Source organism: Equus przewalskii, chromosome 15 (assembly GCF_037783145.1).
Source record: "Equus przewalskii isolate Varuska chromosome 15, EquPr2, whole genome shotgun sequence".
NCBI classification, from domain to species: domain Eukaryota; kingdom Metazoa; phylum Chordata; class Mammalia; order Perissodactyla; family Equidae; genus Equus; species Equus przewalskii.
In genome coordinates, this window is record NC_091845.1 from 26,492,039 (window position 1) to 26,517,594 (window position 25,556).

Below are 25,556 nucleotides of genomic sequence, written 5' to 3' on the forward strand. Positions count from 1 at the left end.
GTAAGATGTAGGTCCTTGGTGGTTCTTTTTTTCCCTTCTTACTTTAAAGAATTCTTTAAATGGGGCTGTGTTAGCCTGGATGAGAGACTGCAGATTGCATCAGCAGATCCTGTGCTTGTCTTGTGGTCGCCTTCCAAATAAGGCATGCTGTAGGTATTCCAGCCGCCATGAGGTCTTGAGCTGGTCAAGGAGTCAATTATTATGCATTAAAAAGCAATTCATCATCTAGAGTAGTGAACTCACGTGTTATTTTTAGCCCAGGCTTTTAATTTATGTGGCATGCAAGAACAGGGTTTCTCACATGAACTCCTGGAGGGTCCATGGAAGAGTAACCAGGGTGGGGGTGGAGCAGCCAGTGGGGGTAGGTCTCTGGACAACTTTGTGATGATCCCGTGGTTCGTTAGTTTTGAGCAAGGACTTTGGAGTCAAACGACAGCTCAAATCCCAGCTCCTCACTTCCCGTTTCTATTGTTGAGTAGGTTACTTACACTGTTGAAGTCTCAGTTTCTTTTCCTATAAAATGGATTAATTATGGTGTCTACCTCAAAATTGCTATGAGGACAAATGAGATAGTGAACATAAAGCCATTAGTACAATATTTGGTTTAGCAGTCACTTAATAAATAGTAGCCAGTATTATTATTATTTCTTGAACTTTTAATTTAAAACCAGAACTTTCTAACCTTTGAGACTTCTTATAAGGTCAGATGGGAGATGAATCTTTTTTTGTGTGTGTGAGGAGATTGGCCCTGAGCTAACATCCATCTCCAATCTTCCTCTTTTTGCTGAGGAGGATTAGCCCTGAGCTAACATCTGTGCCCATCCTCCTCTGTTGTATATGGGATGCTGCCACAGCATGGCTTGATGAGTGGTGTGTAGGTCCGCACCAGGGATCTGAACCTGCGAACCCTGCGCCGCCAAAGCAGAGTGCGCGAACTTACCTACTACACCACTGGGCTGGTCCCAGAAGGTGAATTTTGACTAATTAAGTTATGAAAATCCAGAAGTGGAAGGTACCAAGAAGAGATCATATATTGCAGGAGTCTGCAAACTATGGCCTTCTAGCCAAATCCAGCCTGCAGCCTTTTTTGTAAATAAAGTTTTATTGGAACACATTCATGCCCATTCATTTCTATATTGTCTGTGATTATTGTCATACTGCAAGAGCAGAGTTGGATAGTTGTGACAGAGACTACATGGACTACATGGCCCTCAAAGCCTAAAATACTTACTGTCTGAACCTTTTCAGAAAAAGTTTCTTGACCCTTGATCTAATCCACTGGGGTTTTACCCCTGAGAAAAGCAAGGCCTGGAAGAAGGTAAAGACTTAATGAGATACACAACCAAGTGTTTAACGCAAGCTCCCTGACTCCCATGCCAGTGCTCCCACCATTATGCGTGCTGCCTCCTGACTTGGTAGGGAAGGGATATTTGAAGCACAGGGAAAAGCTCATGTCACCTGGGTGTTGGAAACCATAGTGAAAGTTCTCTTGACCAGCAAATAGACCGAGTCTGCCATGGAGGAAACCACTTCTTGAAGGTAAAGGATCAATGCTGGGATGATGCAGGATCATGCCCACCACTCTTACTGCATCAGCTAACAGGGTTCCAATTCCACACTCAATTTTCTCCAACCAATCAAGCAATGGATGGGGATGGGGCGTACTTCCAACTGACCCCTGTAACATGTGGTAGACCTGGATGGGCATATTCCGTGGTGACCAAGCATAAACTTTCCTGGGAGAGAAGATGGTGGAGGAGGTAATTTTCATAGGCTTTTTGCTTCAGAGTATCTGCCTGTGCCCCTTGCCTCATATTTTTCATTTTGTTGAGTTTCCTATGTGAAGCACTTAATCCTCCCAACAAATTTATAAGGTAGGAAACTATTGCTACCCTCATTTTACAGAAGAGGAAGTGGAAGCTCAGAGTGGTTAAATAATTTGTTCAAGGTCATAAGGTCGGTGGCAGAGCCAGGGCCTGAGCAAGGTCTGTCAGATTCCAAAGAAAGGAAGGCATATATATAATGGAGATGAGGGAAGAATGTTGGCATGGATGTAGGCAATGCATATTACTTTTTCTTTAGACCATCTTGGGTTGATTGAAATGTATTCTTAAACACGTTGCTATAATATCTCCAGTGTGTTCCATTACAATGTGACTTCACTCGTCAGAAGGTCTGACCAGACAGGCAATAAATCATGTCGATGAGCAAAGTGGCAAGAGACCTCCATCCTTAGACAATACATCAGGGCAGAGGGATATGTCTGTCGTGCTCATTGATGTGTCTCCAAAGCCTAGAACAGAGCCTGGCATGTATTAGGAGCTTAGTAAATCTTTGTGGAGTATTGGACAAACTAGAATTCAAGGTGTGAAATGTTAGTAATTTAAGTCACCAAATGTAACTGGATTGCTATGCAGCAAAAGCAAGCCCAGTCTGGGTGAAGGGGCCCAGACGCAGACTTGGAAATTGAAGGCTTCATGCTTGCAAATCTGGATGAGCAGCAATGAGTAACAGATACCCAGATGTGAGCAAGTCCCTGTTCTCTGATGGCCTGTGGAATTCTCTGCCATGTGTGCAAAGTGGATTCTTTGTCTCCCAACAAAAATGTGAAGGGGATCTTGTGGCTGCTTCTGTCCTACAAGGAAAGGCGTGCAGAATATAGACTTGGACGAAGTGAGGCATGCTGATCTTGGGCGTGTGGCCCAGGCAGAGGGACCAGCACATTTAGAGCAGGGCTGGTGTGTCAAAGGACAGCAGGGAGGAGGACTCTCGAAAGCAGGTGAGCAGGGAAGGGGGAGATACTGGAGCGTGTAAGACCTTGCCGGCCTGGAAGAGGACTTTGGCTTTCATTCTGTGTTAGGAAGCCCATATTGGATCTCACCACGACAGTGAATCAGGCCTTTCTGGGTTGCAAGTTCAGAATCTCAGTATAAGCCAAGAGGGAATGTATTGGCTCATGGAACTGGGAATTCTGAGTGGTGGGGCTTTTTTCAGGCACTGCTGGACGAACGTTCTTATACGGTATCAAAGGCACGCTCTCTCTTCTCTCACATCTGCAGTCCTTTGTATTGGCTTCATTTCTTCTACCTGCCACCAAAGATGATGACTGGCAGCTCCAGACCTGAGAGGGCCATGATCTTGGGAGAGAGGCTTGCTCACTCTTCCAGTGTCCTTATCAATACCCTCCCCACTAAAAAAAAAAAAATACTGGTTGGCCCTGCATGATGCCATGCACACTGCTGGACTAATCAAGGGCAGGAGAAGACAGTGTGGGATCCTCTGGTTGGTCAGTTTGGGTCACATGCCCCACCTACAGGCAAGGTAAACTTGGCTTCTCTGTAGCCCAGTGATTCCCAACCAGTGTGATCCACTCCTCCCTCTCCTCCAGGGACATTCGTCAACGTCTGGAGATGTTTTTGATTTTCACAATTTAGGGGAGGGGTGCTACTGGTACCTAGTGGGTAGAGACCAAGATACTGCCAAATATCCTAGAGTGCACGGGGCAGCCTCCTCAACAAAGAATTATCTGGCCCAAAATATCAATAGTTGAAAAACCCAAAATACCCTATTAGCATATAGCTCCGCAAGGAGAACCTGTAATGCAGACCCAATAACAGTCTGGCTCTCATAGCTTTCCAAAAACTTGCTGACTGGGGACACTATGGTTGAGAGGTGAAACCAGTGTTTGCTTTGACGGTAAAGCAAAGGGAAGCAGTTGTGGTATTTGAACTCCCAGGTTCAATTCTCCCTCTGCTCCTTAAGAGTTTTCAGGCCTCGAGCAAGTCATTAAACTTCTGTTTTCTCTTCAGGAAAATGGATGGAAAAAACCCCCTCTCACCCAGCGGCTGGGAGAGTTGAATTTGAAGCTCCGTGTGAATGTAATTTATAACCTGATAAGCTACATGAGTAATGCATTCTAGAAGACAACCTCTTGTGTGCAGGGTGCTTCACTGTGGTTTAATGTTCCACGAAACCATCTCTCCTCAAGGAGCGTCCATTATAGCGTGGGTGATAGGAACACACTTGTAGCATAAGACAGCAAGCAGAACAGTCCCCGCCGAAAGGTGGGAGGGATTCAGACCTGGACAACAGAATGTTCTGGGAGTGGAGCCGAATGGATGAGCTGTAGGGTTCAAGGAAAAGGGCTGTGTCGTCTTCAAGGCATTTACTGTGTAACTTTCCGCCAGTTGGGGGATGAGCCTTGCAGTCATGAACGGTGGCTTGTTTATTGGCGAGCCTCCTTTTGACAAGACTGTGACTGATACTACAGTTCACGCAGCTGCTATTTTTTTCTTGGATTGTTAGCAAATTTATTTCACTTTATGGAAAGGGGAAAGATCGTCCGAGTTTGAAAGGTAGTAAATCATATGGAGGAAAAAATTAATGTATTTGTAGATCAGAGGAGTTTGCTTGTAGTCACAGCCTTAAATTACGGCTTTGGGTGAGGAATCAAAGAAGAATTTTCCTTAAGAGTTAAATTCTCAACTCGTTTTTCAGCTTCACTTCAGGTCTGTCACTAGCCAAGGTAGTGTGTTTTCTGGTTTCTATGGAGTCTACCATTTGATTCTGTTTCCTAAGAGAGTCTATCAGGATAAAAGATTTGTCACCTTTTGCAACATGGAATAGTGGGAGGGGGTATTGTTTTTAAAAAGAGGTGATACATTATCAGATGAAGGGACGAGGTTTTTCCAGCTGGATTTGTCTTGTTGGCTTCACCTCTTGCTCCTTTGATGCGAATGGTGATTGATCTGAGGTTCAAGTCACCACCAGCCTGATAGCTGGAGAGGTTGACCTTTTGCTGTTTATGTGGTGGATTTTAATTATCCTGCAACTTACTAAATGTGTGGGTGTCCTGCATCCACATGCTGGTTGCACGTTAAGACTAACTTCTTCCTGCTCCTTTCTGATTGAAAATTTATTGGGAAGGGGGACAATTTCCCTTTGGAGTTGACTGTCAAGTTTTGGGCTTTTTGGTTTTTTTGCCTAATTATTTGCTATTGCCCATTAAATGCTGTCCTTGAAATGAATAGGGAAGATCGAAGAGGAGTTAGGTGAAAGTTTTCTGCCAAGACAGATCATTAGCAAGAAGTTAGTGGGAATGACTCATGAAAATTAACTGATGTTAAGTGAATTATTTCTAATGTGCATTTTAATTTTCATTGGTGAGATGGTGGGCTGCCTTTTTAAAAAAGTATTATGTGCTCAGCTTTGTGTTGCAAAAATCGTCAGTGAGTAAAGTTTCAGTTATATAAGTTTTATAGAGGATGGTTCGGTTTAAAAGTTTTACAGATTGAGCTGTGCAGACCATGGGAAGGCTGTCAGTTTTCCTGACCCGTCTAAGGAATGAATGACTGATTTCTCAGTTGGTGACGGGCTGGTGAAAACCAATCCAGACCCCAAGTCACTTTGATCTCAAAATGATTTTATACAGCCACTGTGTTTGAGGCCCGTTAGAAAATGAAATTCCATGCTTTAACTCCTGATTAAATTAATTTTCTTCATTAAGAATCAATTTAAGTTGTCAGCTCGGTGGTATCCCACACCAGAAGGCCTATCTCATGTGCAGTCTTTAATCTCAGCATGTTGCTAAAGAAACTTTCTGGGGAAAATAGTGAATTTCATCCTTTGTCATGGTTATGGCCCAGGTTACTTAAATGGTGACCTACAGTTCTTCAATCTGTGCCCTGCTCCTTTTGAAATGGTGTCGTCTTAAGTAAGGGGAAAGGACTTTTTGCCTTGCTCCTGATCGCTGCAAAATTTTGCAGAGCTAAACAATGGAATCAAAAGAATCCACCTACAATTAAAGCCTGATTCAGTAAAATACAGGAGGTTATATATGATGCAAGACAAAAAGCTTGCAGAATAAAACATCTTTATCCCCCGAGAATAATAGTCATTTTGGAGTGTTAGTTACTCTTTTAAAATCAGAATGCTTAAAGGTAATCTGTAGCCTATAAATACATAGCAAGGTAATATAAATAGGATGGTGCTGCTTAAAAAAATCCCTCACTTGTATCTTCTGTGCACATTAAAATGCATGCATAGTAATTGCTGCAATTATTCAACGATGTTTTAGGAACTTTCTGTTCAAATGAGAAAAAAATATGATATAGTTAATTAAAAGGTGTCATCTGATCAGGGAGGCCGGCCTGCTGGATATTCCATTCTGTCCTGGAAATTGACCAATCAGGAAGCCTAAATTCTGGGCGCAGCCCTGCCAGTTGCTGCCCGCATTGTGGCTTTGGACATGGCACATGATCTGTTTTGGTTTCAGATTTTCATTTACAAAATGAGAAGTTCAAATAGGTGATCCCAAAAATGATGTTTATGAAATGGACTTCAGATTCAGCCGGGAAGACCTTCCTGTGAATAAGTATCCATAAGCCCTGAAATGAACCATGTGGATACATCCTGTCCCCTCCTTCTCGGGGATTCCTCCCTGTATTAGGGGGCAGGGCAGTCCAGGGAAACCTGAGAAGTTTATGAGGGCACTTTCTACTGGGAACTTTGTTGAAATGAAGGCAAGGGTGTCACATGGGAGGTAAGGCCTTTGCCTGTGAACGGGACCGAACACTCCAGGAGGGCCTTTACTTCTCACGTTTAAGAGTCTAATTTAGCGGTCCTCAAAGTGTGATCCCCAGATCAGCAGCATCAGCCATCCCATCACCTGGGAACTCATTAGAAATGCAAGTTGTTAGGCTCCACCCACCCCAGACCCAAACAAAAACTCTGGGGTTAGGGCCTGCAGTCTCTATTTAACAAGCCTTCCAGGTAATTCTGTTGCACATTAAAACGTTAGAGCCACTGGTATAACCGAACCCAGACCACAAGTGTTATCAAGTGGAGAAACTAAAAGATCAAAAAGGGAGGAAAGAGAATTTTATTGTAATGTTAAAAGGTGGGGGTGCATGGGGGGCTGTGGGTTGGGACAGGGTCACCTGAAACAATCATTAAGTCTTTTCCAACTGCAGAGCTCTGTTCTTAATAGCAGTACCAAGATCCTTCAGATGAAATTTTGAAATGACAACTACGGCAATGAGGTTTTCCAAGGAAAAGGGTTGTACGCAGAAGGGATTTTCTTTTCTAAGGATATTCAGGAGCACCCAGACCAAAAGGAAAAGTCTCAGTGAACTATCACTTAAAAAGAACCTCACCTTTGCAGAAATTGCTAGGTTAACGGCAAAACAGGGAACACACGGTTATTCAGATACCTGGTCCCTTCACCCCTGGGTTCTTCTATACCTGACAGCTCTAAGGCCAATTTGTGAGAGCTCTGAGTTTCAAACTATAGGCTCTTTGGCTGGAGAATGCTTAGCTGCCAGTTACACTGGTTTTGAAACGTTCTCAGGAATCATCCATTGGTCTCCAAAGAGGAGTCGCCCCCATGCCTCTCCGGATTGAAATGACTGGCCTAGTTGAAAGAACAGTTATGTCACCTAGTCGAAACCCCAGAACTGCTCAGTGCATCCTCCTAAAGTCTACTTGCATATGTATCATCCCTTTAAGGTTCTCACCTTCCTTCAGATTTTCTGTTGTTATGAATGTAGACTCTCATTCCAAATAGAAACAGAATCAGCCTGTAGAGCATGGGTTTCTGAGTCCTTTGAATGCTCTGAAAGGGGAGAGATGAGGGTGGGAGATGAGGGACATTAGCATTTATATAGCCATCACTCCAAAGGCTTCAAATACATTATTTCCCAGTTTTTTCCAGATTGAGAAACCCAGTGTACCCCCAGAGGCAGCTTTCCTGTCTTTCCTCATCTACCCATCTCACCTTTTCTATTGTGAAACACTTGAAAATACAAGAATCTTTGGTAGGACATTTCAAGGGATTTTAATTGAGCCTTTTTTTTTTTTTTTTTAGCAAGCTTTGGAAAATTGAAAAAAGCTTTCCCAATGTTAACTGTCCAGTAGAACACACAATTTTTCTCTTAGGACAATTTCAAGCCAATTTTTCTGTGTGTCTTACCTCTTATTACTGATAATTCACTGCATTGATCCCAAATGGCTATATAACTTAATTCCACATTTTTTAGGCAGGATATCAATGTTATAGTGTACATCTTTGATTACAAAAATTATTTTAAGGGGCTGGCCCAGTGGTGTAGTGGTTAAGTTCATGTGTTCCACTTTGGTGGCCCAGGGTTTGCAGGTTCGGATCCCAGATGTGGACCTACACACCGCTTGTCAAGACGTGCTGTGGCAGCATCCCACATGCAAAATAAAGGAAGACTGGCACAGATGTTAGCTCAAGAACAATCTTCCTCACCAAAAAAATAATTTATACACATTGATCAATATTTGACAGCCCAATTTTGAAGGATTCAGGGTACACTGTTATATGCTATCACACAGTGATTGAGAACCATTGCTCTACGGACAACCTCAACGTAATCATATATGTGTGTTATGTATGCAATTGTATCTTTCTGTTTTGAGCTGTGATCCTCTTGAGTCAAGGACTCTCTCTTGTTCTTCCTGTATTCTGGTGACCAAATGAGGGCTAGATCATGCTAAATTGTGGTTTTTTGAAGACGTGTATGAATATACCCATTTTCTCTCTCTCACATACACACACATATACACACACACACCAGCCACTCCCTTCTTTTCATCTAGGCTTATCACTATTTCTCCTTTTATCATCATCACCTAGGGGCCAATATCAGAACGTCCGCACATGTCCACTAAATCCAGGGTAACTGAATGTCAACCTAGCCAAGGAAAGCTCCTTTCTAAATATGACTTGATGACTATCTCCAGCATTTTCAAGTGAGAGACTAATTACTGCATCAGTTACTACCTGACTCCCTCTGCCAGTTAGCTCATCTCATAACTTCCCTTAAAATGACAAGGCACAAATAAGTATACAAATTGGAGCATATCAAGATGGTGTTTATCGACTTGAACTGAGATCCCAGGGTTTCTAGCTGTGGTTACCAAGTGGTGGCACAGACATTTTTGCTGAGCAAAATCAAACAACATATGAGGTATTCTATGACTGGAGTTGATTTCAGCAGAATATCAAGGCCAAAATATTGTAACTTTCCAAATGCTGGAAGGGTCACTGTGAGCCACTACTGTGGTTCCGTGCAAGTTAACACTTCTTTTCTTCCTGTATGTTTTTCTTTTGTCTTTGATTCATTGCTGCATCAAACAGAGGGGTAGGTACTTCCCTAAAAGACTCGACTTGGCCCATTCCGTAATCTAGCTGCCACAAATTGGAATACTAACAATTATGAGACGAAAGGACATGGGTAGTACAGAAATAACATGCCAGGAGGCTCAAAGGTAAAATTTTATGGCGTGGAAATCATCAAGGGCATTGGAAGCAGTGGCCAAAAATGTGTGTTTCTTGGAGCAGTAGACCAGATCCTAATCAGAATTAATACCTCCTATTTCTGAGCCTCAGTTTACTCATCTATGAGATGAGGTGATTAAATTTGACACCTTCCAATATCTGTTTTTCTTAATCACAATTATAACAGCTGACAATATTGTGCTATTAAGTCAGGCACTCTACTAAGGTCTTCATCTGCATTTTCTCTTTTAATCATCAGAATACTATTATCTATCCCCATTTTACATTCATCCAAGACCACAAAGCTAGTAAGTGGCAGAGCTAAGATTCTGACTCGGGTATATTTAATACCAGAATCCATCCACTTGACCTTTACCTTATAGGGCCCCCAAAGAGGCCCTAATAACTTGTTACAAGGTAGGATTTCTAAACTACTTCTAGACCAGTGGTTCCAGCAGGAGCAATTTTCTCCCCCAGGGGACATTGTCTGAAGGCATTTTAAGTTGTCACAACTGGAAAGAAGGGTGCTTTTGGCATCTGGTGACTTGAAGCCAGGGATGCTACTATACAGCGTACAACACGTGGCCCTGACACCCCACAACAAAGAATTATCTGGTATAAATTGTCCATGTTACTAAGGCGGAGAAACCCTACTCGAGGCCCAGCCTAGAAATGTGTGACTCATTGAAATGTCCTCTTCACCACTGTCCACAGAAGATAAATGGAAAGTGTCTATTCTCAAGGGATGACATCCCTGTTTTTAGAGTTTTGTGCACAGTCCAACCCTCTCAGTACATCACTGCATTTAAGAGCCACAGGCTTTGGCACAAGACAGATGTAAATTCAAATCCCTGTTCTGTCACTTTCTGTTTTTCTTTAGGGCCATGACTTATACTCTTAAGCCTCATGTTTCTCATCCCTCAAATGGAGATAGTCATTCCCTTTCTTGGGATGAGTAGGACCTAGGAAGTGCTCAGTTAATCGTTAGAGCCTTCTCTCACATTGCCTCTCTTTCCTTTCATAAACATCTCAGTCAGCCTGCGCTCTTACAGATGGCCAGGGATGCTCTTGGCTCCACCATTCATGCTGGAAGGAGCCACAGACGGTTGTTTGTAGATTGGTGCTCAGTGTCTTACACACAGGAGATGGAGTAGGTGAAACGTACCCCCAAATGCTGTAAAATATTGGTGGCCCCGTACGAGTGCAGGAGCTGGTGTGGTAGAAGCAAAAGAATCCAGGAATCTTGGCCCCTGGCCAAGGCATCGGCTGAGGTGGACTCTCAGGGTTGGCTAGTTTTATGGTAGAGTAAATTGTTGCTCCATAATGTAAATGGAAAGTTAACTTGTGTAACCAATCAAAGAACCTTTATGATTCTTTCTGAAACATACCACCCAGATAAGCTAAAGATTTATGTATTTTCTTTCAAGAGACCTTTTCTGGGGTAGACAGGGTGGGAAAAGGGTACAAGTTGAAGAAAGAGGGAGGGGTAGCTAGTTGGAGGAATTTCCTTCATGGAAAGGGCCCCGAGAAAAATGTGTAGTTTGAAATGCTGTGCTTGGTTTGTATAACTTAAGTTAAAAAGCAAGGTTCCAGCTAGACCACTAAGAAGGTGTCATTAAATATGCCCTTTTCCTTCTTTATGAAAAGATCGTTATCATTATGTGCACATTCTTTATTTATTTGGGTCAGTGTGGGGATGGGAAGAAGAGGAAAGAAAACTGAATGAGGGTGGAAGGCTCCAAATAAGACCTCCAATCCGTTAAGCTGCTTGCAGGAGAGAGAAAAGATGATTAGAAGTCACACCTGGCATTCTGAGCTTTCCAAAGAACCTTCAGCCGATCTGAGCAAAATAATATACGGAGAGGGCTTTCTCTCCACGGTCTCTCATTCATAGGGTGTGAGGTAGGTAATGAGAGGACCAGTGCAGTGGAATATTATCCATTTTGATTTAAGGAAGTGTTTAGATACCTGATTAGGAGAAAAAACAAAAAATCATTTCCCCTGCTTGGCCAATCTGAAGGCATACTTTGGGCTGCTGACAATTAGGCCCTTTTGTGCTGCCTTCCCGGGTGGGACTGCTGGCTCACTCTCACAGCAGCTCTGGGAGGGAACGGAGGAAGGGGTGATTCCGAGCCTCTGAGAGGGTCAGAGTCTTTCTCAAGATGCGGCGTCAAGGACAGATCAAGGGCTGGAGCCCCAATCCTGGAATTCTGAACCAGGCTTCATACTATTGTGGTATTAAAGCTCTTTGGAGACCATTCAGATGTGGGGGCATCTCCATAATACAATGTACTGAAAGCTGGTAGGTGTGAAAGCATACATACAGACACACACATGCATATATACGTGCACACATATATGCAGAAATGCACATTTATGTCAGTGTAAGTAGATAAATCAGAAAATGAGCGGGATCATCAGTGTGAACCGATCTGCCCTGGTCTGTAGGACAGAATAAGGCACGGCAGTGAGTCCCCAGCTCAGAGGGCTGCGCCGTTCAGCTCCAGCTCATTACTGCCTCTTGGGAACTTGAGCTCAGTGCCCAGATCTTCTGAGTTGTTTTTTTTTTAAGAGAAGCTGTTGTGCAGATGTGGGGTTGGCAAACCACAACCTGCACGCCAAATTTGGCCCAGCTCCTGTTTTGATAAAAATAAAGTTTTAGTGGGATATAGCCACACGCATTTGTTTACAGATTGACACTACAACGGCAGGGTTGAGTAGCTGCAGAGAGAGAGACCACATGGCCTTCAGAGCCTAACAGATAGACTGCTTGGTTCTTTTTAGACAAAGTTTCCTGACCTCTGTGGTAGACCCAATAAAACACCTATGTGGGCCGAATTCCACCTCCGAGCCTCCAACTTACCATCCTGGACCCCTCAGAGGCTCCTCCAGTCTCATGCCATTGCTCACCCCTTTTTCCCAAACTTAAACCTGCATGCAGAATCCTTAGAGGGCTCGTGAAAACTCAGATAAGCTGGTTCCACCTCCAGATCCAGTAGGGCTGGGTGGGGCCTGAGAGCCTGCATGTTCAAGTTCCCTGGTGAAGCTCATGCTGCTGGTCCAGGATCACCCTTTGAGAACCAGAGACTCAGACACACCCATGCTGTTGGGGAGGTCTTAAAGTGCCCTGTCCATCAAGTGAGTGACTAAATCGGCTAAGGGAGATGAATGAATTCTGTAGAACCTCTAGGACAGCTCGTTGAGGTATTGCACAGCCCACACAGGGACTTTAGGCAAAGAATCTGTGGATCCTTAGAGTCCTGTAGAGTTGCTCTGTTTCCTCAATTTGGAGAGCATCCCTTGGGATCCATCCAGGTCCACCTCTACTAGCCTGCAAAGGAGCTCTAGCTGTGTGTAAAGTATTCAGGATTTCCCACCTCAGTGCTGCCGTGAAGACGGGCTGTAGCTGGCTAACCTGCGTTCAGTCCTGGACTACCTTGTTCTGCCAACTGCCCTTTGACCTGGCCAATCTCTTGAGGGCCCCCCAGCATAAATGGCCAAACTCTAGTGTCCCTTATATCAAGATCAACCCAAACGGGCACATGAAAAGATGCTCATCATCGCTGATCATCGGGGAAATGCAAATCAAAACTACACTAAGATATCACCTTACACCCGTTAGAATGACAAAAATATCTAAAACTAATAGCAACAAACGTTGGAGAGGTTGCGGAGAAAAAGGAACCCTCATACACTGCTGGTGGGAATGCAAACTGGTGCAGCCACTATGGAAAACAGTATGGAGATTCCTCAAAAAACTAAAAATAGAACTACCATACGATCCAGCTATCCCACTACTGGGTATTTATCCAAAGAGCCTGAAGTCAGCAATCCCAAAAGTCCTGTGTACCCCAATGTTTATTGCAGCACTGTTTACAATAGCCAAGACATGGAAGCAACCTAAGTGCCCATCAACAGACGAATGGATAAAGATGTGGTACATATATACAATGGAATACTACTCAGCTGCAAAACAGAACAAAATCATTCCATTTGCAATAACATGGATGGACCTTGAGAGAATTATGTTAAGTGAAATAAGCTAGCAAGAGAAAGATAATCTGTGTATGACTCCACTCATATGAGGAATTTAAAACTATGGACCAAGAACAGTTTAGTGCATACCAGGGGAAAGGTGGGGTGGGGGGTGGGCACAAAGGGTGAAGTGGTGCACCTACAACATGACTGACAAACATTAATGTACAATAGAAATTTCACATGATTGTAACCTATCAATAACTCAATAAAAAAAATAAAAATAAAAAAGATCAACCCAAACGTAGGATGAAATGGGAAGAACAGATTCAGCAGCCTAAATGGAAATCTTAAGACTAGCAGTAAGTAGAAGAAAAAGGAATAGAGTCAGAAATTAGAGGAATGCTTGTTGTAGTTAACAGCTGTTTTGTTTTCTCCCAGCCTCAGTTTCCATGTCTACGATAAGGGACTATTGGTATCACCTTGAAGGGTTGTCTTGAGGGTTAAATTAGACATTGTGTGTGTAGTAAATGTCACCTACCAATCTGGTTTAGAAATCGTCTCTCCACCTATGTCCCTATGGCTAGGCTCTCCTGACAGCAATCGTCTTAGTTAGACAGAGATTCCCAAAGGACTATGGGCCTTTGGAGTGTGTGTGGGTAGCACCTGGTGGCTCTGATTTGGCTCTGCCAAAGGGTCCCTCCAAGAAGCCTCTCTGTTTTGTCTTGGCAGCTGACTCCGGCCACTGGCTGACTCTCACCTTCTTTCATTCCTGGTGTTTCTCGTTGCCAGTAACACGGCTCCCCTCATCCCAGCTAGCTGAACCCGCTCTGTGTATCTTCGTTTTGGCTGGGCTCCTAACAGCCCTTCCTTCCACAGCTGCCCCAGCTGTGATGAGTTGAGCAGCAAAGCCTCTGCCAACCTCAGCCCCCAGCAGGGCTCCGCATGTGCCATTTAAGGGAAGAGGAATGTGGCTCCTGCCAGATGAGTCAGGGGCTGCTTCCTCGGGGAAGGGGTGCTAAATAATTCACCACAGCAGCCTGCTCTGACATCCATCTGGGCCTGTCCCCTGGTGACCCTGAGGATGCACCAGCAGGATTCCTGTTTGCTGTGGTGTCGTGGGGAGCAGGAAGAATAAACAAGACAGCATGATAACCGCCCTGGCTGTCAGGGACTCCGCGGGCCTCAGAGCCGGGGAAGAATGCAGCCTGGCTGGACTGATGTGTGTGTGCTGACGGCCACTCCAGTCGGAGGGCTTCAGATGCCCTCCTGTACTGTGACTGATGGTGTGTTTACACTCAGACTTGATCAACATTTTTTGAGAACCTGCTGTGTGTTTGGCCATTTTACCTATATTATCTCGTATAATCCAGGAAGCCCATGAGGCAGAGACTGTTATATGAGGCTCAGAGAAGAAAAGTGACTTGTCCCAATTCACACAGCTAATCATAAGGGAAAGACTCAGGCTTTGGCCTTGGCCCACCTCCCGCCTGAGAGGGCGCCTGTTATCCAGAGGTCCCTGGCCAGTGGGGAACTTTTCACTCTCTCTTCTAGATGCTGGCTCTCTCGGGGGTTCAGACTCCCACACATTAGGCTGAACATGACCAGCTTCTTTAAAGGAAAGCACATTATGGCACCTAACTCAACCTCTCCCAGTGCTCGTTTCGGCTGGAGTTTCAAGTTCCGATACCTGTCTTTTGTAGTATGAACGCTGCCTTGGCCTGGTCCTCTGTCAAGCAAGATGGTGGCTGGGAGGTGGTGTTCCAAATGACAGCCTTGTCCTGGGAACTTCCTGCCTGAGGGAAGGTGAGGGTCTTCAGGCCGGACTCCCAGGGTCTCCTGCAGGGCCTAATTTAGCCTGAGGCTTAAAGAGTCAGAACGCAGGCCTGGAGGATGAGAATGATGGACTAGAATGCAAACAATGATGAGGCTTTTTCTCGGCCCAGCAGGCCAGGAAGACTTTGTTCTGTAGCTCTAAGAAGGTAACTTTGCATAACACATCACACAAACAATTTACTTTCATAGCCCCTTTCTTAGTCGATGCACAGATCATCCCTGGGTGATGGATGAGCAAGTCTGTGATTACTATTTTACAGATAATAATAATAGTACCTAGCACTTACTGAGTGCTCCTGGAGTATCTTACACTGTGAAAAATGCTTTGTGAGGACTATCTGAACTCATATAAGAAGAAAGATATTACAGTTATCACCATTACTCACAGTTTTCAGAGGAGGCTTCTAAAGAACAGAGAGGTTAAGTAACTAGGCTAATGGCACACAGACAAGAGCCAGAGCCCAGAATCAAACACAGACTTCCTGATCGTGATGACCAGTTCTGTTATAGCAGGACTTTCTTTCAAACCAAGATAAATTAGATACCTTTTATAGCAAGCTATTTATAGATGTTAAAGTATATTTAAGATTAAAAGGAACAAAGGCGGAATCCAGCATGGTGGTTGAGGGATATGTATGCCATAGCTGCACTTCCCGTTCTTTTCTCTCCATCAATCACCTGCCTGATGACATTCACAGGTGTGACAATCTCCCAGGGCTGTGATCAGCTTCTGAGGAAATTGCTAAAAAGTGTTATGTGGAAATAAAGGACTGAGGTTATTCATAATTGTCACAACCATAAGTGGGTCATTAGCCATGGCATCCATAGGATAGGCTGTGGGTCACGGACACTCCATTCTTTTGACCCGCGTTTATTGAAGGCCTACTGTGTGCCAGGCACTGTTCCAGGCTTTGAGGATAGATTGCTGGGTGGAACTGACGAAAGTCCTGCCCATGCAGCATGGAGCTTACTTCTAGTGTTCCTAGGGAGACAGACCATATAGCAACACAAACAAGGAGAACATACAGTGACTTAAGAGTGCTAAGTGCTGAGCATCAACTTCCAAAAGGGCAGAGTGTAAGGAGGACAGCAGACCCTTTAACCAAGGAAACGATCATTTGGCTGCTGAAAATTACCTTTAAAAAAACAGCCATTTAAAATTTCTAAAAGTTGTCCCAAGGGTATGCAGCAAATGGAGAAACATCTACTCAAGAAAATCTACTAAATCTTGGTAAGAACAGTGAGTCTGTGACCCTGGCCCACTCATCACCGTCCCCCCATCCCTATCCCTGCAATGCAGAGCAGTGTGATGGGAACTCTACTCTAGGAGGGTGCAGCAAGAAGATGGGGCACCTTCTCCACTCAGCTGTCTGTCTAGGGCAGTGGTTTCACCCTGGGAGGGGCAACCTCAAAGACTGGCGACACCCTGCTCCTCCAAAGGAGTCCTGCTTTAGTCAGATCAGACTGTGGAGCAATTTATGCCCCAGGGTATTATTGAAAACAATAGAACAATCAGCTGGCAATTAGTGGAGCCTAACAGCTGGGTGTGATACCAATAAATAGAGACTAGGCAGGTGCCCAGGTAGACTGTGCTCATGCCCTCTGGGGAGCAACATCAGAGACTACACACTGCTGGGGAAACAGACTTCACTCAACTTGTCTAGCCAGTCACTAAACAAATAAGCACACAATAACAAGATCCAGAAAAGGGAAGAGGGCTCAGTATACAGAATTGCTGCAATATATTATCTAAAATGTTCAGTTTTCAACAAAATATCCTGAGACATGCAAAGAAAAAGTGTGACCCATACACAAAAAAAGTAGGCAAAAGAAACTGCCTGTGAGGGGGCCTAAGTGTCAGACTTAGCAAAGACTTCAAAGCAACTATTATAAATATGTTCAAAGAACAATAAGTAGCTATGTCTACAGAATTAAAGGAAAGCATGATGATAATGTCTCATGAAATAGAGAATATCAATAATGAGAAATTATTTTTTTCTTCTTTTTTTAGGTTTGTTTTTCTTTTCACTGAGGAAGATTAGCCCTGAACTAACATCTGTTGCCCATCTTCCTCTTTTTTTTTTTTTTTTTTTTTTGCTTGAGGACGAATAGCCCTGAGCCAACATCTGTGCTAATCTTCCTCCACTTTATATGTGGGTCACCACCACAACATGGCTGACGAGTGGTGTAGGTCCATGCCCAGGATCCAAACCTACAAACCCAGGCTGTGAGCTGGAGCATGCTGAACTTAACCACTATGCCACAGGGCTGGCCCCAAGAGAAATTATTTTTAAAAGAATTATAAAAAGTGGAAATTTGGGCATTAGAAACTATAATAACTGAAATGAAAAGTTTACTAGAGGAGCTCAACAGTAGATTTAATCTGGAGAAAGAAAGAATCTGCAAACTTGTAGGTAGCTCGATAAAGATTATGCAGTCTGAAGAATAGAGATAAAATCAGATGAAAAATGAACAGAACCTTTGAGAAATGTGGGATACCATTAAATACACCAACATATGCATAATGGGACCAGCTGAAGGAAAGGAGAGAGAAAAAGGAGCAGAAAAAAAATGCTTGAAGAAATAGTGATGGAAAACTTCCCAAATCTGATGAAAAATATTAGTCTATACATTGGAGAAGCTAACACACTCCAAGTAGGTAAACTCAAAGAGAGCCACACTGGGACGCATCGTAGTCAAAATGTCAAAGACAAAGAGAAAATCTTGAAAGCAGCAAATGAAAACAACTCATCACGTACAAGAGAACCCCCATAGGATTAACAGCTGATTTTTCAGTCTTGGCAGAGTTTGGTAATTCCTTAAAGTGTTAAACAGAGTTACCATATGACCCAGCAATTACATTCCTAGATACATGCCCAAGAAAAATGAAAACATGCATCCTCACAAAAACTTGTACAGTCATATGCCACATAACAGCATTTCTGTCGATGACAGACCACATATACATTGATGCTCCCATAAAATTAGTACCTTATAGCCTAGGTGTGAAGTAGGCTATACCATCTAGGTTTGTGTAAGTACTCTCTGTGATGTTCACACGATGACTAAATTGCCTAATGACACATTTGTCAGAACATGTCCCCATTGTTGTGATGTGTCACTATACACAAATGTTCGTGGTACCATTATTGATAATAGTTGTAAAGTAGAAACAACCCAAATGTCCACTGACTAATGAATGGATGAATAAAGTGTATATCCATGCAATGGAATATTATTCAGCAGTAAAAAAGAATGAAGCTCTGGTGCAAGCTATAACATGAATGAACCTTGAAACTATTACACTAAGTAAAAGAAGCCGGTTACAAAAGATCACATATTATGTGATCCCATTTATATGAAATATTCAGAATAGGCAAATCTATAGAGACATTATATTAGTGTTTGCCTAGGGCTAGAACAGTGGGGCAAATGGAGAGTGATTACTACTTGCTAAGGGGTTTCTTTTTGAGTTGGTGAAAGTGTTCTAAAATCAGATTGTGATAATAGTTACACAACTCCATGAATATCCTAAAACCTATTGCATTGTACTTTAATTGGGTGAACTGTGTGATATGTAAATTATATCTCAATAAAACTTTTTTTTGAGTGCTAAGTGCTCAAAAGAAAAATAAAGTAGGGTAAAGTTTTGGCAGTATTAGGAAGGTGGGAGGGAGAATGATCTGGGATACAACGGGAAAGCCTCACTGAGGTGACATTTTTAACATTTTGGAATGTTCCAGGACCAGTGTTTGAGTGACAGCAAGGCAGTAGTGGGAGATGGTTTCAGAGAAGTCCTGGGGCCTAGATCTCAAGGGCCTTCTCTGAGATGAGCAGCATTGGTGGGTTTTGAGCAGAAGCGTAATATGCTTTGTTTGTGTTCAGAGAATCACTATGATTGTAGTTTTGTGAATAGACTGAAGGGGGAGGCATCTGTAGATGAGGTAGAGGCAGCTGTTGATGATGGCTTGAGTCTCCATTCAGAAGAGAGAGAGTAGTGGCTTGGAGCAGGGTGAGAATAGTGGAGGTGGTGGTGGGGTTTTAGATTTGACATACGTTTTGAAGGTAGAGCCACCAGGACTAGTCAAGAGTTACAAAATGTTCAGTGTAAGGGGTCAAATAGTAAACATGTTAGGCTTTGAAGGCCGTACAGTCTCTGTTGCAACTACTCAACTCTGCAGTTGAAACATGAATGCAGCTGTAGACGATACATAAATTAACGGGCATTGTCATGGTCTAATAAAGCAGTGTTTGCAGAAACATGAAGTAGACTACATTTGGCTGGTGAGATGTGGTTTGCCAACTCCTGGATTAGATGTCAGGGGCAAGAGGAAGAAAAGAGTTAAGGATGACTTGAAGGTATTTGTTCTTAACCACTGGAAAGATGGAGTTGCCATTAATGGAGGTAGTGAATACTGCAGATGGAGCAGATTTGTGGAGAATGTGAAGTACTGAGATCTGGACTTCTTAAATTTGAGATCCCTTTTAGACATCCAAATGTAGATGTGACATAGGCAGGTGGATCTGTAAGCCTTGAGTTCACGGAAAAAGTCTGGCCTGGAGTCATCAGCATAGAGGTAGTATTTAAGACCCTAGACCAGATCCAAGAAGTGAATGTAGATAGAGAAGAGTAGAGGTCCCAGGACTGAGCCCTGGGGTACCCCAACATTTAGCTGTCGAGGAGATGAGGATGAACCAGCAAAAGAGACTGAGGAAGAACAGCCATAGGGTAGGAGAGAAACCAGGAGACTGTGGCATCCTGGATGCTAAGCTAAGAAAGTGTTTCAGAGAGGTTATCTCCATCCTTTCCTTGCGCACTCACAAAATTGTGTTGGAATGCAAATGAGCAGGGAGATGTTCTGACTGGAATAATCCTGACCTCCCTCTAATTTCTAGACAGGAAAAATCATTGTCAAACTTTTTATTCATTCAACAAATATTCACTAACTGTCAGATCACCGTGCACTGTGCTAGGTGCTTGGAATAGAATGGGGAGTCAAAAAATGCATGGTCCGTGCCCTCAGAGAGCTTACAGTCTAGTTAGAGAGACGTTAATCAAGTAATGATTAACATTAACCAGGGATGGACCATAACTACTCACCAAGGCTGTAGAACTATAAAACATGACAAGAGTTCTAAAGGAAAGGACCCATATCTAAGAAAGCAATACTATGACTTTTGTAGAAAGGAATCGATCTAATCTGGAGGGTCAGGGAAGCTTCTGTATTGTTCTGTGTTTTTAACAATAAATTATTCTCAGCACATCACACCCTGATAAAGACACACCTGGTTTTTGAGAAGATACTTGAAAACCTCTGAATTAGAAGGAGTATGGACTTTGTAATCCCACCCAAGAGCAAATCTCAGCTGTGGGTCCTTGTGTCTTTCGTTTATCCTCTCTGAACCTCAGTGTCCTTACCTGTCCGATAGGGGATAATAAAAGCTGCAGTTGGGATTATGGTGAGGACTACATGAGAGAAAGTGTGCAAGACACCCAGGATAGAAGTGCTTCCCTTTCCTTGAGAAAAACAATATGTCAGTTTGTACACCTGTGACATTTTGTCTTCCAGGATAATGTTCCCAAGGCAGGTCTTTGCTGCAAGTTTGCTATTTTGTGAGGCTGGGAGTTTCCAGTCATTTTCCGGGATATCTACCATTTTGCCAGCATTCTCTCCCAGGAGAAGCGTCTAGAAGCTCGAGCGCCTGCATTTAGAAAGTGCTGGAAAATCAAAGCATCCCTATGCCATTCTTGCTTGTTCTGTCAATCCTTCATGTAAAGAAAACTCAGTTTTTTATTCAGCTGTTTAATGAAAATTGGTAGTTGCAAAAAGCTGCTGTAATAAGTGCAGCTTTCTTTATCTAAAACAAGAGTAATGTTTGCTAGCACATCATGTCAATTAACAATATTTTCGTGGAAATGTGGAATAGTAAGTGTGTCTACATCATTGTTGCAGTTTTTAATCTTTTTGGGGAAGGGAACAAAATCTTTAGCAGTCTTTCATTTTGATTTGCCCACACTAGCTTGTCTGTGTTTCTCCTTTTAATTAATGTAATTAAAAGAGGATAAAAGGCTGTGTTAAAATTTTGTGCATTAGATTATCGGGATCAAGAATAATTAAAATGTATGAAATGTGGCTGATTCCTAAGATGGTGGGAAAAAGAAAAGGAAGGCCTCTTTCTGGGTTAAAGTGTGCCAGAATATTTTTCATAAGATAAAGAAATGTGTCCGTGGTCTGAGAAGCATTTATGATGTGGAAGTTTATACAAATGGATAAGAAAGAAGGCTTGCTTGGTGGGGGCGGTTATCCTTATGTTTTTCAAGAGCAATTGTATCTTTTATGGTTACACCTCTCATTTTGCTCCCTTCTCTGAAAACCAAGGGGAAAGTAATACTAACACCTACTATCTGCCAGGTACCCTACAAAGTACTCTATATAGTTTAACTCATCTAATCTTACCCAAACCTTTGATAGATGGATGTCTCCATTTTATAGATAGAGAAACTGAGGCTTAGAAGAGGTGAGTGGCTATTATTACCAAGGTCATGCAGCTAGGAGTAGTAGAGTCATATTGAATTCTGGTTGTTTTGTTGGGCTTTTTCATTGACGATGCTCTGCCTGTTGTGAAAGGCAGATTATTGTAAGTCTGAATTGGAAAAGTGGTTAGAAACTATTGAGGAGAATCTCTTTCGAGCATTTCTTTTTCATGAAGGCAGTTCTGCCTCTGTGGGTGCCTTATTTATCTTTTTCTGCGCGATGGAAGCTTCACAAGTTTCATTTGTTATCTGTATGGTTACATAGGTTGGGTGTTGCTGCTTGAAAGTCAATAAGCATCTAGAATGCTTTCTTTGTTTTCTCCCTTCTGGGGTAAGACAGATGCAGCTTTGATCTCCAGTATTCATTTAGGACTATCATCATTTTTTTGTGTGTTAAACATCCCTCTGTTTTAAGACATTATGGGTTTAGTAGATTTTGCTATTTTTTAAAATGAATTTATATGGCAAAGATAAAAATTGAAAGCTATGGTTGACATTACCAGAGTTCCCCATGATGTGTTTTTCCTCTTCTTCCTGGACATACACTTCCCAGCCCCCTTGCAGTTGGGTGAGGTCATGGGACTACTTTGACCAAGGAAAGTGGTATCATTCACCTTCAAGCTGAAGCACCTAAATGCCTCTCTAGATCTCTCTTCCTCTGTGACTGTAACCTGGAAATTATGTGTTGAGATCACAGAGACACAAGAAGGAAGCAGACTAGATCCCTGCATCACTGCTTTGGATAGAGGTGCTGGAGAGGCTCTGGACCTCCCGTCAACTCTGTGTGAGTGAGAAATCGGCCTTCTTTGTATTAAACTGCTGAGATCTACAATCGTCGGTTACTGCATCACAGCCTAGCCTATCCCAACTAATATAACAACTCCTGACAGCCTCTTCTCCCCCATTTAAAAAAATTTACTGGATTTTGGAATCTAAACATCAGAGAACCACTCTTGAGTAGATTATTTAAAACGATATGTATATACACACATATACATGCATACATATACACACAGACACGCATATATACATAATATAAAGTTTTAAAGAATATTGTTCTTTAAAACTATGATATATATTATGTAGTTATAGTATATATATATTACACAGCATACTCTTTTTAATAAAATAAACTTAAATGAACTTACGGAATGGACCTTTATTAGATGAGTGGATTGGAACTTTGGTAATATCCCTTATAGTAATTAGGGATTCACAGTATCAGGGCCAGAAGGTATAAATCTAAACCAGCAAGGACTGGTGCTGTCTATCCTTTTATAGTGCTCCTAAGACCAAGATGCTACCATTGCTCTGAGTGACCCAATGCCATTTCTACCATCGCAGTTTTCAAGAGTCTTCCTTGGGCGCAGTGGAATCCCTTTTTAGTTCATTTGAAATCCATTCCTTCTTATTGCACATCTATGGAAACAGAGATAAAAAATAGTTCATTATGACTGTCCTCATTAACGCCCTTCTAGGAGGCCACAGTCCTTGTCGTCAAGTCCTTCTCCTCTGTAAGCTAACCAGTAGTGATTCACTCTGGCCCCATAACCCTCTAACAAGATGTTGACTGATGCTGACTAGGATGGAAGGATGATTTGATTTTCCCACATGCATGGAGCAGCCTCTTTGTCATTGCCTGCGGCGTTGTGTTGATGCTTCTCTGCTCCCTGGTGCCTATTGCAGATGAGTCTTTGAACTCTGCATTTGTGCTAACACTTTCCTCATATTCATGCTCTTCCTCCTGCCTGTGCCACTCTCTCTAGCAGCTAATTCTTGACCTTGGCAATTTTAGAAGTCTTTTCATTTTGGCTTCTGGCTTTTGTGTCATGCTTAGTAGGGCTTTCCCCACTATAAAATTGTTTTTCACTCCAACAAAATAATTTTGACCTTCAACCTGACTGAAATCACACTTTTCCTGATTTCTGATCACCTCAGCCACAGTCAATCTTGGCTTCCTTGGCCCTCTTTGTACATACTTTATACAGTTATCGTCATTTATGTAAATATTTTGTCATCCTATCTAACTAGAAAGTTCTGAAGGTCAGCAGTTGCCTCCTTGTCTCCCCACAAGAGTGTCCTGCATTTCACAGATCCCCAATAGATACTTGATTAAGTGTGTCATCTGTATTCCCTTTCCTCTCCTGCTTCCCCCCTGTCTCAGCCACCCAACAAGTTTGCTGTCATGAATGTGGAGTTCCACTCTGTTTTTGTAAAAACAGTTGGAGTTTTGTCCCCTTTTACCAGGTCTCTGAAATTTCCAAAGTAGTTCCCTCACCTTCTCTAATACCTAACAGCATATTTTTCAAAAATCCTGAGTAGAATGGTCTCCAGGTTGAAAATAATTGTCACAAAGATTTATCGATCCGTGCATTTTATTTCAATAATCAGTGCAAGGGCGATGCCTAGACCTCTAGCTTCCCCACCACTGAGCAGCACCCACAGAGAACATGCTGTCAAAAGGATTCAGCAAAGTGCTTTTGCACCATCCCCCTCCTGACTGTAATTAGACCTTCGAGAACTCTGCACGCGCCCTATCATAACATGCATTTCACTCTCTTCTAATTGCTTGCTTAATTGTCTTCCCCTCATTTCTAAGCTCTTCTAAGGCAGGGCCCCTGTCTGTGTTGGTCACCATGATGCCCATCAGGCCTCACACAGTAACTGACAAATAGTAGGAGTTCATTTAGAGTGAATGGACACATGAGTGAATGAATGAAGCACCCCTGCTTCCCAGAAATATAGTTTTCTTGTCCTATTGTGCAGCTTTGGAGGAGGAGGCTCCCAGGGACTTGGTCATTTTTACTGCTTTCTTCCCCAGTTTCACAGCAATTGAAAAGTGTTTGTGTTATTTCAGGTACAAAGAGCATGGCAACAGCTCGCCCACATTAGGTGGAGTTTTGAGTTGTGCCCTAGGAATGGGGGTGATTTTGCAGTCTTCCATTTGCTCACTTCCTCCCCACCTTTTGAATTTTGTCTAGTCAGTTAACAAATTAGTGCCAAACTTAACAGTGAAAGCATCATTACTTCCCCTACCAATAGCTAATGTTTATTGAATGTTTGCTGTGTGCTAGGCTCAGTGCTGAGTGCTTCACATTCATTCTCGTTAGATCCTTGAAACAGCCCTTCAAGGGTAGGCACTGTTATTGTCCCTCTTGTTATAGGTGAGAACCTCAGGCCCCATATCATAGAATTAGCAAGTGTCAGAGCCGGGGTCTGTCCCAAGGTAATCCATTCCAGACCCCATGTATATTGCTACCTCTTTTGAAGTTGATAGTCATGTGTCAAATCTACTCCAGATGAAGATTAATCTCTTTTCACTTTCTTTGTTCTAGCTTTTCTCTTCATTGCTTCACTGTCAATCACTTGTGAATTGCTTCTCATAATTCTCATATGATATACTGATAATAAGGAGATCAGAGAGTAGTGGGCCCATCTTCAGATAAAGAACTGGAGCATAGAAAGTTGAAGTGACTTGCCCATAGCCACACCAGGGTAGGATGTCACTGCCTCCATTTGGTCATGGGTAGCCTCAAACGGTTACATTTGGTGATGTACTTCTTGGAGGATATTGAGGTCTGAGGGAACCATCTTCTTCCCCACATGCTCTGAGTTCTGTATGCTGGAGACCAAAAGCAGAGTATTGCTCATTCACTTGTATTCCATTTCTATTAGTGAAAAGTTATTCCAGGTCCCATGATTTCACCATGAAAGGTCTCTGTGAACCAGAGAGAAGCATTCTGAAAGAAGTTATTAAGCATTATTAATACAATTACGTACAACAAAAGACATAATTTAACTTCTCCACATCCAACAAAGAAATTCATTTGAAGCTTCAGGAACTCCAGCTGGAAGGGCAGAGCTCATCAGAGTGGGTTCTTCAGGCGGGGGAGTGTGGGCAAGGAGTCG

The 25,556-nt window shown here is 42.8% G+C and overlaps 1 protein-coding gene across 6 annotated transcripts in view; it reads left to right on the plus strand.

Moving 5' to 3' along the window:
• PRICKLE2 (prickle planar cell polarity protein 2) overlaps nt 1-25,556 on the plus strand; it is a 314,377-nt gene that overhangs the window by 172,808 nt on the left and 116,013 nt on the right. The window lies entirely within an intron of this gene.